Genomic DNA, 8985 nt, shown 5'->3' with positions numbered 1-8985 from the left:
AGGGGGAAACGCCCCAGGACTCCGGTCCCGCATGCTGAACATCGTCCCTCTTTCTGGATTCTAGGTCTGGTGGGACCACCAGGGTCAAGAGGACTTCCGGGAGATATTGGGGTCCCCAGCCCCCCTGGGCCTCCTACACCCTGGCCCCCCATTCACCTTCCAGCAAGGGGTGCTCTACTCTCTGCAGCCCACGGCGGAGAAAGAAAGTCTCTTTCCGCCCCCACAAAACACCCCTCCCATCCACTTCCCTAGAGTTGTCCTCCAGAGCCCTCGCCAAGAGGACGGGGAGCCCCTCACCCCGACTCCGGCTCTTGCATTCCCTGCCACTCTCCTGCCTTTCCAGATCCTCCATCATCATCAATCGTATTTATTGAGCGCTTACTATGTGCAGAGCACATTGATCCTCCAATCAATCAATCAGTCAATCATCCTGCTTGTGCAGAGCCCTGTACTGAGCGCTGGAGAGAGTACACCCTAACAGAGTTGGTAGAAACATTCCCCGCCCACAGTGAGCTTATAGTCTAGGTGGTGTCTCATAATCATTAAGACTGGGAACCCCACGTGGAACAGGGGCTGCGTCCGACTTGACTACCCTTTATCCACTTAAGTGCTTAGAACAGTACTTGGCACATAGTAAGTGTATATTAAGTAAGTCACCTGTATATATGTTTGTATGTATTTATTACTCTTTTATTTGTACATATTTATTCCAGTTTGTACTTCCCAAGCGCTTAGTACAGTGCTATGCACACAGTAAGCACTCAATAAATACGATTGATTGATTGACTGGTTGATTGATTCTATTTATTTTATTTTGTTAATATGTTTTGTTTTGCAGAGCTCGGCTGCGACCGTCCCGACGCAATTTCCCCGCCAGGGGGTGCGCAGTCGCGCATGCGCACGCGGAGACGCCGGGGCGCCGATCTCAGCTCTGGCCAGCAGAGGGCAGCACCAGGCCGGGCCGAAGCCGCGCGGCTCGGCGCCGGGAGCGTGCGTGCGTGCGTACGTGCGTGCGCGTGCCCGCCAGAGTCGGGGACGCGCTAGGGGCCTGTAGGGTCAACAGTGACAGGGGGAGGAAAAAAAGGAATAATAATAATAATAATAATGATGATGGTATTTTACAGATGAGGGAACTGAGGCCCAGAGAAGTGAAGTAACTTGCCTAAAGTCACCCAGCTGACAATTGGCGGAGCTGGGATCTAAACTCATGACCTCTGACTCCAAAGCCAGGGCCCTTTCCACTGAGCCACGCTGCTCTTAAATAGTATTTTGCTGTTATTTTGATTCTTAGTAATAGTACTATCAATAGTAATTAGTAACAATAATCATCATCATAATAACTGTGGTATTTATTAAGTGCTTAATATGAACCAGGCATTGTACTAAGCACTGGGATATATGTATATCTGTATATATGTATATATGTTTGTACATATTTATTACTCTATTTTTCTTGTACATATCTATTCTATTTATTTTATTTTGTTAGTATGTGTGGTTTTGTTCTCTGTCTCCCGCTTTTAGACTGTGAGCCCACTGTTGGGTAGGGACTGTCTCTAGATGTTGCCAATTTGTACTTCCCAAGCGCTTAGTACAGTGCTCTGCACACAGTAAGTGCTCAATAAATACAATTGATGATGATGGGATAGATGCAAGATAATCCAGTTGGACACAGTCCCTGGCTCTCATGGGCTCACAAGTCTGAATCCCCATTTTACAGATGAGGAAACTGAGGCAAAGAAAAGCCAAGTGACTTGCCCAAAGTCCCACAGCTGACAATTGGCGGAGCTGGGATTTAAACTCATGACCTCTGACTCCAAAGCCCGGGCTCTTTCCACTGAGCCACGCTGCTCTTAAATAGTATTTTGCTATTATTTTGATTCTTAGTAATAGTACTATCAATAGTAATTAGTAACAATAATAATCATCATAATAACTGTGGTATTTATTAAGCGCTTAATATGAACCAGGCATTGTACTAAGTACTGGGATAGATACAAGATAATCCAGTTGGACACAGTCCCTGGCCCACATGGGGTCACAAGTCTTAATCCCCATTTTACAGATGAGGAAACTGAGGCAAAGAAAAGCCAAGTGACTTGCCCAAGGTCACACAGCAGGCAAGTGGCAGAGCCTGGATTAGAACCCGTGTCCTTTTCAGGTAGGACACAGTCCCTGTCCCGCATGGGGCTCACAAGTCTCTTTCTCTCCAAGCATCAGATCGAAGCATTTGGCAAGTGGTTTTCCTTCATTCAGTCGTATTTATTGAGTGCTTACATTGTGCAGAGCAGTGTGGCTCAGTGGAAAGAGCCTGGGCTTTGAGTCAGAGGTCATGGGTTCAAATCCTGGCTCCGCCACTTATCAGCTGGGTGACTTTGGGCAAGTCACTTCACTTCTCTGGGCCTCAGTTCCCTCAACTGTAAAATGGGGATTAAGACTGCGAGCCCCCGTGGGACAACCTGATGACCTTGTAACCTCCCCAGCGCTTAGAACAGTGCTTTGCACATAGTAAGCGCTTAATAAATGCTATTATTATTATTATTATTATTACTCTGACGCCCTACCCTTGCTTTCCTCCTACATTAGCAAACATACACTTTATAGCTCTTATGGACGTAAATGTTACGCTGATTTTATTCCACAGCCCTAATTGTACTGGCCCTCTACTGCATGCAGATCACTATTCTGGTTACCTACGATATTCAGGATGCTGTACTGGACACCTAATGTGAGCAGAGAGCTGTACTGAGCACTTACTGTGTGCAGAGAGCTGTACTGAGCACCTACTGTGTGCAGAGCGCTGTACTAAATGCATACTGAGCCCCCTCCTTCCTCTCCCCCTCCCCATCCCCCGCCTTACCTCCTTCCGCTCCCCACAGCACCTGTATATATGTATATATATGTTTGTACATATTTATTACTCTTATTTATTTTACTTGTACATATTTATTCTATTTATTTTATTTTGTTAATATGTTTTGTTTTGTTGTCTGTCTCCCCCTTCTAGACTGTGAGCCCGCTGTTGGGTAGGGACCGTCTCTAGATGTTGCCAACTTGGACTTCCCTAGCGCTTAGTACAGTGCTCTGCACACAGTAAGCGCTCAATAAATACAATTGATTTAATGAATGAATGAATACTGGGTGCATAGCATGTACTGGATGCTTAGGGTTTTCCAAAGACTTAAAAGATGTAATCCATGCCCTCAAGGAGCCCCCATTCACCATTTACCAGGGTCACCCGAGCAGGCAAGGTGGATCTGGGATAAGAACCCAGGTGTCCTGACACTTTCTTTTCTTTTTTTTATGGCATCTGTTAAGCACTTACTACATGCCAGGCGCCGTACTAAGCACCAGGATATTCATTCATTCATTCAATCATATTTATTGAGCGCTTACTGTGTGCAGAGCACTGTACTAAGCGCTTGGGAAGTCCAAGTTGGCAACATATAGAGACGGTCCCTACCCAACAGTGGGCTCACAGTCTAGAAGGGGGAGACAGAGAACAAAACAAAACATATCAACAAAATAAAATAATTAGAATAAACAAGTATAGCGCTTAGTACAGTGCTCTGCACACAGTAAGTGCTCAATAAATACGATTGATTGATTGATGTACAAATAAAATAAATACAAACTCATCGAGTTGGACAGAGTCCTTTGTCCCACATGGGACTCACAGTCTTAATCCCCATTTAATAATAATAATAATGATGATGATGGCATTTATTAAACGCTTACTATGTGCAAAGCACTGTTCTAACGCTGGGGAGGTTACAGGGTGATCAGGTTGTCCCACGGGGGGCTCACAGTCTTCACCCCCATTTTCCAGATGAGGGAACTGAGGCCCAGAGAAGCAAAGTGACTTGCCCAAAGCCACCCAGCTAAGTGGCAGAGGTGGGATTTGAACCCACGACCTCCAACTCCAAAGCCCAGGCCCTTGCCACTGAGCCACGCTGCTGCTCTACAGCCGAGGGAATATACGTTTGTACATATTTTTTACTCTATTTATTTATTTTATTTGTACATATCTATTCTATTTATTTTATTTTGTTAGTATGTTTGGTTTTGTTCTCTGTCTCCCCCTTTTAGACTGTGAGCCCACTGGTGGGTAGGGACTGTCTCTAGATGTTGCCAATTTGTACTTCCCAAGCCCTTAGTACAGTGCTCTGCACACAGTAAGCGCTCAATAAATACGATTGATGATGATGATGATGATGATGAGGCCCAGAGACAGCCAACACGCACAGTCCCCTCTTGGCCGGGGAGAAGGCAGCCGTTACCGGCGATCCGAGGAATAGACATTTCCTCCCACGCTATTTCGGATTATTTGCAGCGGGGCGCGGAAAAACGCCTCCGGCCAATTTCCCTCCCTCTCTCCCCGTCTCTCTCTCTCTTTCTCTCTCTCTGTCTCTCTCTTGTCTGTGAACTATAACTGTAATATGACCTGGCTGTGGAGATCTCTGTCACATAACCTCATTTCCTCCGCCTGAGAACGAGGCTCAGCGTGGCAACGTGGGAGCAATAAAGAGCTTTAAATGAAAACAAGGCCCCAGCTCTCTCTCTCTCTCTTTCTCTCTTTCTCTTTTTCCCTTTTTCCCTTTTTCCCTCTCCTCCCACCCCCCATCCTCCCTCTCTCCCAGGAAGCACCTTGCGATCCAGGGACATTTGGGGGTTGCCTTCTTGGCGGCCTAGTGGAAACATCACGGGATAGGAAGCCTGGAGTCCTGAGTACATATTTATTACTCTATTTATTTATTTATTTTACTTGTACATTTCTATCCTATTTATTTTATTTTGTTGGTATGTTTGGTTCTGTTCTCTGTCTCCCCCTTTTAGACTGTGAGCCCACTGTTGGGTAGGGACTGTCTCTATGTGTTGCCAATTTGTACTTCCCAAGCGCTTAGTACAGTGCTCTGCACATAGTAAGCGCTCAATAAATACGATTGATTGATTGATTGATTGAGTTCCGATCCCGCTTTGACCTCCGACCTGCCGCGTGAACCTCAGCCCCTCTGGGCCTCTGTTTCCTCCTCTGTAAAACAGGGAGAAGATTCCTGTTCTTCCTCCCTCTTAATCCGGGAGTCCCAAGGGGAACAGGGATTCAGTCCGATCTGATCATCTTCTTCACCAGACTGGAAGCTTGTTACGGGCAGGGAAAGTCCCTGCTGACTCTGTTGTATTGCGCTCTCCCGAGTGCTTAGTACAGTGCTCTCTGAACATAGTTAGCACTCAATCAATACCAGAGATCGATTGATCGATCCACCCCGGCGCTTAGCACACAGCTCGTTACGGGCAGGGAAAGTCCCTGCTGACTCTGTTGTATTGCGCTCTCCCGAGTGCTTATAGTACAGTGCTCTCTGAACATAGTTGGCACTCAATCATCATCATCATCATCATCAATCGTATTTATTGAGGGCTTACTATGTGCAGAGCACTGTACTAGCGCTTGGGAAGTACAAATTGGCAACATATACAGTCCCTACCCAACAGTGGGCTCACAGTCTAAAAGGGGGAGACGGAGAACAAAACCAAACATACTAACAAAATAAAATAAATAGGATAGATATGTACAAGTAAAATAAATAAATAAATCAATAGAGTAATAAATACGTACAAACATATATCCATATATACAGGTGCTGTGGGGAAGGGAAGGAGGTAAGATGGGGGGGATGGAGAGGGGGACGAGGGGGAGAGGAAGGAAGGGGCTCAGTGTGGGAAGGCCTCCTGGAGGAGGTGAGCTCTCAGTAGGGCCTTGAAGGGAGGAAGAGAGCAAGCTTGGCGGATGGGCAGAGGGATTTGGGGCATTCCAGGCCCAGGGGATGACGTGTCTCTATATGTTGCCAATTTGTACTTCCCAAGCGCTTAGTACAGTGCTCTGCACATAGTAAGCGCTCAATAAATACGATTGATGATGATGATGATGATGATGACGTGGGCCGGGGGTCGATGGCGGGACAGGCGAGAACGAGGTACGGTGATCAATACCAGAGATCGATTGATCGATCCACCCCGGCGCTTAGCACACAGTAAGGGCTCAGGAAATACCACTAAAGAAAGCGAAAGCGGAGAAAATACGACCTTCTTTGGGTGCGCGGCCCGGTCGAACAAGCGTGGTCTTTTGTCCGTCATCTGGGCCGGATTGATCCCGCCTTCTCTCTGCCCCCCACCCTCCAAGATGCCCCCCTCCCATAATCTATTGGGATCTATTGGGTAGGGACTGTCTCTATATGTTGCCAACTTGTACTTCCCAAGCGCTTAGTACAGTGCTCTGCACACAGTAAGCGCTCAATAAATACGATTGATGATGATAATCTGAGCTGTCCTCGGGTCTCACTGTGGGCTCAGGGTTGGAGCCGGGCGTTCAGTCCACATCTCCCCGCTCCTCGAGAACCGCCAGTGGTTGCCCATCCACCTCTGCATCAAACAGAAACTCTTTAAAGCAGTCCATCGCCTTGCCCGGTCCTGGCTCACCTCGTTGCTCTCCTACTCATTCATTCAGTCGTATTTATTGAGCGCTTACTGTGTGCAGAGCACTGGACTAAGCGCTTGGGAAGTCCAAGTTGGCAACATAGACGGTCCCTACCCAACAGTGGGCTCACAGTCTAGAAGGGGGAGACAGAGAACGAAACAAAGCGTATTAACAAAATAAAATAAATAGAATAAATATGTACAGGTAAAATAAATGAATAAATAGAGTAATAAATACGTACAGACATATATACATATATACACCAACCCAGCCATCACACTTCTATGCCAACCTTCTCACTGTATTTCGATCTCGCTAATCTCACCCTTGACCCCTGGCCCACATCCCCCCCACCTTACCTCCTTCCCTTCCCCATAGCACCTGTATATATGTGTATATGTTTGTACGTATTTATTACTCTATTTATTGATTTTACTTGTACATATCTAGTCTATTTATTTTATTAATATGTTTTGTTTTGTTCTCTGTCTCCCCCTTCTAGACTGTGAGCCCACTGTTGGGTAGGGACCGCCTCTATATGTTGCCAACTTGGACTTCCCAAGCGCTTAGTCCGGTGCTCTGCACACAGTAAGCGCTCAATAAATACGATTGGTTGATTGATTATGGAAGACATATCCCCTCCAAGAGGCCTTCCCTGACTGCGCCCTCCTTTCCTCTTCTCCCACTCCCTTCTGCATCCCTCCGACTTGCTCCCTTTATTCATCCCCCCTCCCAGCCCCGCACCACTTAGCTATTATTTATTTACTTATAATAATGATGGTATTTGTTAAGCGCTTACTATGTGCAAAACACAACCACTGTGTCCCCATCTGGACTGTGAGCTCTTTGTGGGCAGGGAGTGTTTCTATTTATTGTTATATCGGACTCTCCCAAGTGTTTAGTACAATGCTCTGTACACGGAACTCAATAAATCAACCAATCAATCAATCAATCGTATTTATTGAGCGCTTACTATGATCAGCTGAGCGACTGATGACAATATAATGGCGTTGGGAGATATGTTCCCTGCCCGCAATGAGCTCACAGCCTAGAGGGGCAGACAGGCATGAATATAAATAAATTGTTTATAACATATAAATTATAGCTCTGAAAATAATTGTTGTGGGGTGAATTTCAAATGCCCGAAGATCATAGGTCCAAGTGTGAAGTTGTCAGACAAGAGCCTCCCACCCCAAACCCCGGCCCCACAGTGGAGAAGCAGCCTGGGAGTCGGGAGGTCATGGGTTCTAATCCAGACTCCGCCTCTTGCCTGCTGTGTGACCTTGGGCAAGTCACTTGATGATGACGATGGCTTACTATGTGCAGACTTTTAGACTGTGAGCCCACTGTTGGGTAGGGACTGTCTCTATATGTTGCCAACTTGTACTTCCCAGCGCTTAGTACAGTGCTCTGCACACAGTAAGCGCTCAATAAATATGACTGATTGATTGATTGATTGCAAAGCACTGTTCTAAGCACTGGGGAGGTTACAAGGTGATCAGGTTGTCCCACAAGGGGCTCACGGTCTTAATCCCCATTTTACAGATGAGGTAACTGAGCCCCAGAGAAGTGAAGTGACTTGCCCAAAGTCACACAGCTGACAACTGGCAGAGACGGGATTTGAACCCATGACCTCTGACTCCAAAGCCCGGGCTCTTGCCCCTGAGCCCCGCTGCCCCGCTGAAGTCATTTCACTTCTCTGTGCCTCAGTTCCCTCATCCGTAAAATGGGGATCATCATCATCATCAATCGTATTTATTGAGCGCTTACTATGTGCAGAGCACTGTACTAAGCGCTTGGGAAGTACAAATTGGCAACATATAGAGACAGTCCCTACCCAACAGTGGGCTCACAGTCTAAAAAGGGACTGTGTCCAACCCGATTTGCTTGGGTCTAGTCCGGCGCTTAGTAAGTATCTGGCGCGTTGTAAGCGCTTAACGAATACCACAATTATTATATCCATCTCCTTATACTCTTCTGCTTCTCCTCTCTCTAATTCATTTTAATGTCCATCTCACTCAGTACACTGTAAAGTCCTTGAGAGCAGGGAATGTGTCTATCAACTCTATTGTATTGTACTCTCCCAAGCGCTTAGTACAGTGCTCTGCACTCAGTAAGTGGTCAGTAATTACCACTGATTGATCAACTGCCCACAAGGAGTTTTCCATCAAATGAGAGTTTACAATCTAATTTACAAAGCACTTAATAAAGCGCCGGAGTATATACAAGCTAATCAGGTCGGACACAGTCCGTGTCCCACATGGGGCTCGTAATCAATCAATCAATCAATCAATCAATCAATCGTATTTATTGAGCGCTTACTGTGTGCAGAGCACCGTACTAAGCGCTTGGGAAGTACAAGTTGGCAACATATAGAGACAGTCCCTACCCAACAGTGGGCTCACAGTCTAAAAATCTCCATTTTACAGATGAGGTAACTGAGGCCCAGAGAAGTTAAGTGATTTACCCAAGGTCACCCAGCAGACTAGTGGCAGAGGTGGGATTAGAACCCA

This window comes from Tachyglossus aculeatus, chromosome 17 (genome assembly GCF_015852505.1).
Source record: "Tachyglossus aculeatus isolate mTacAcu1 chromosome 17, mTacAcu1.pri, whole genome shotgun sequence".
NCBI lineage: Eukaryota > Metazoa > Chordata > Mammalia > Monotremata > Tachyglossidae > Tachyglossus > Tachyglossus aculeatus.
Note: the sequence above shows the minus strand (reverse complement) of the source record.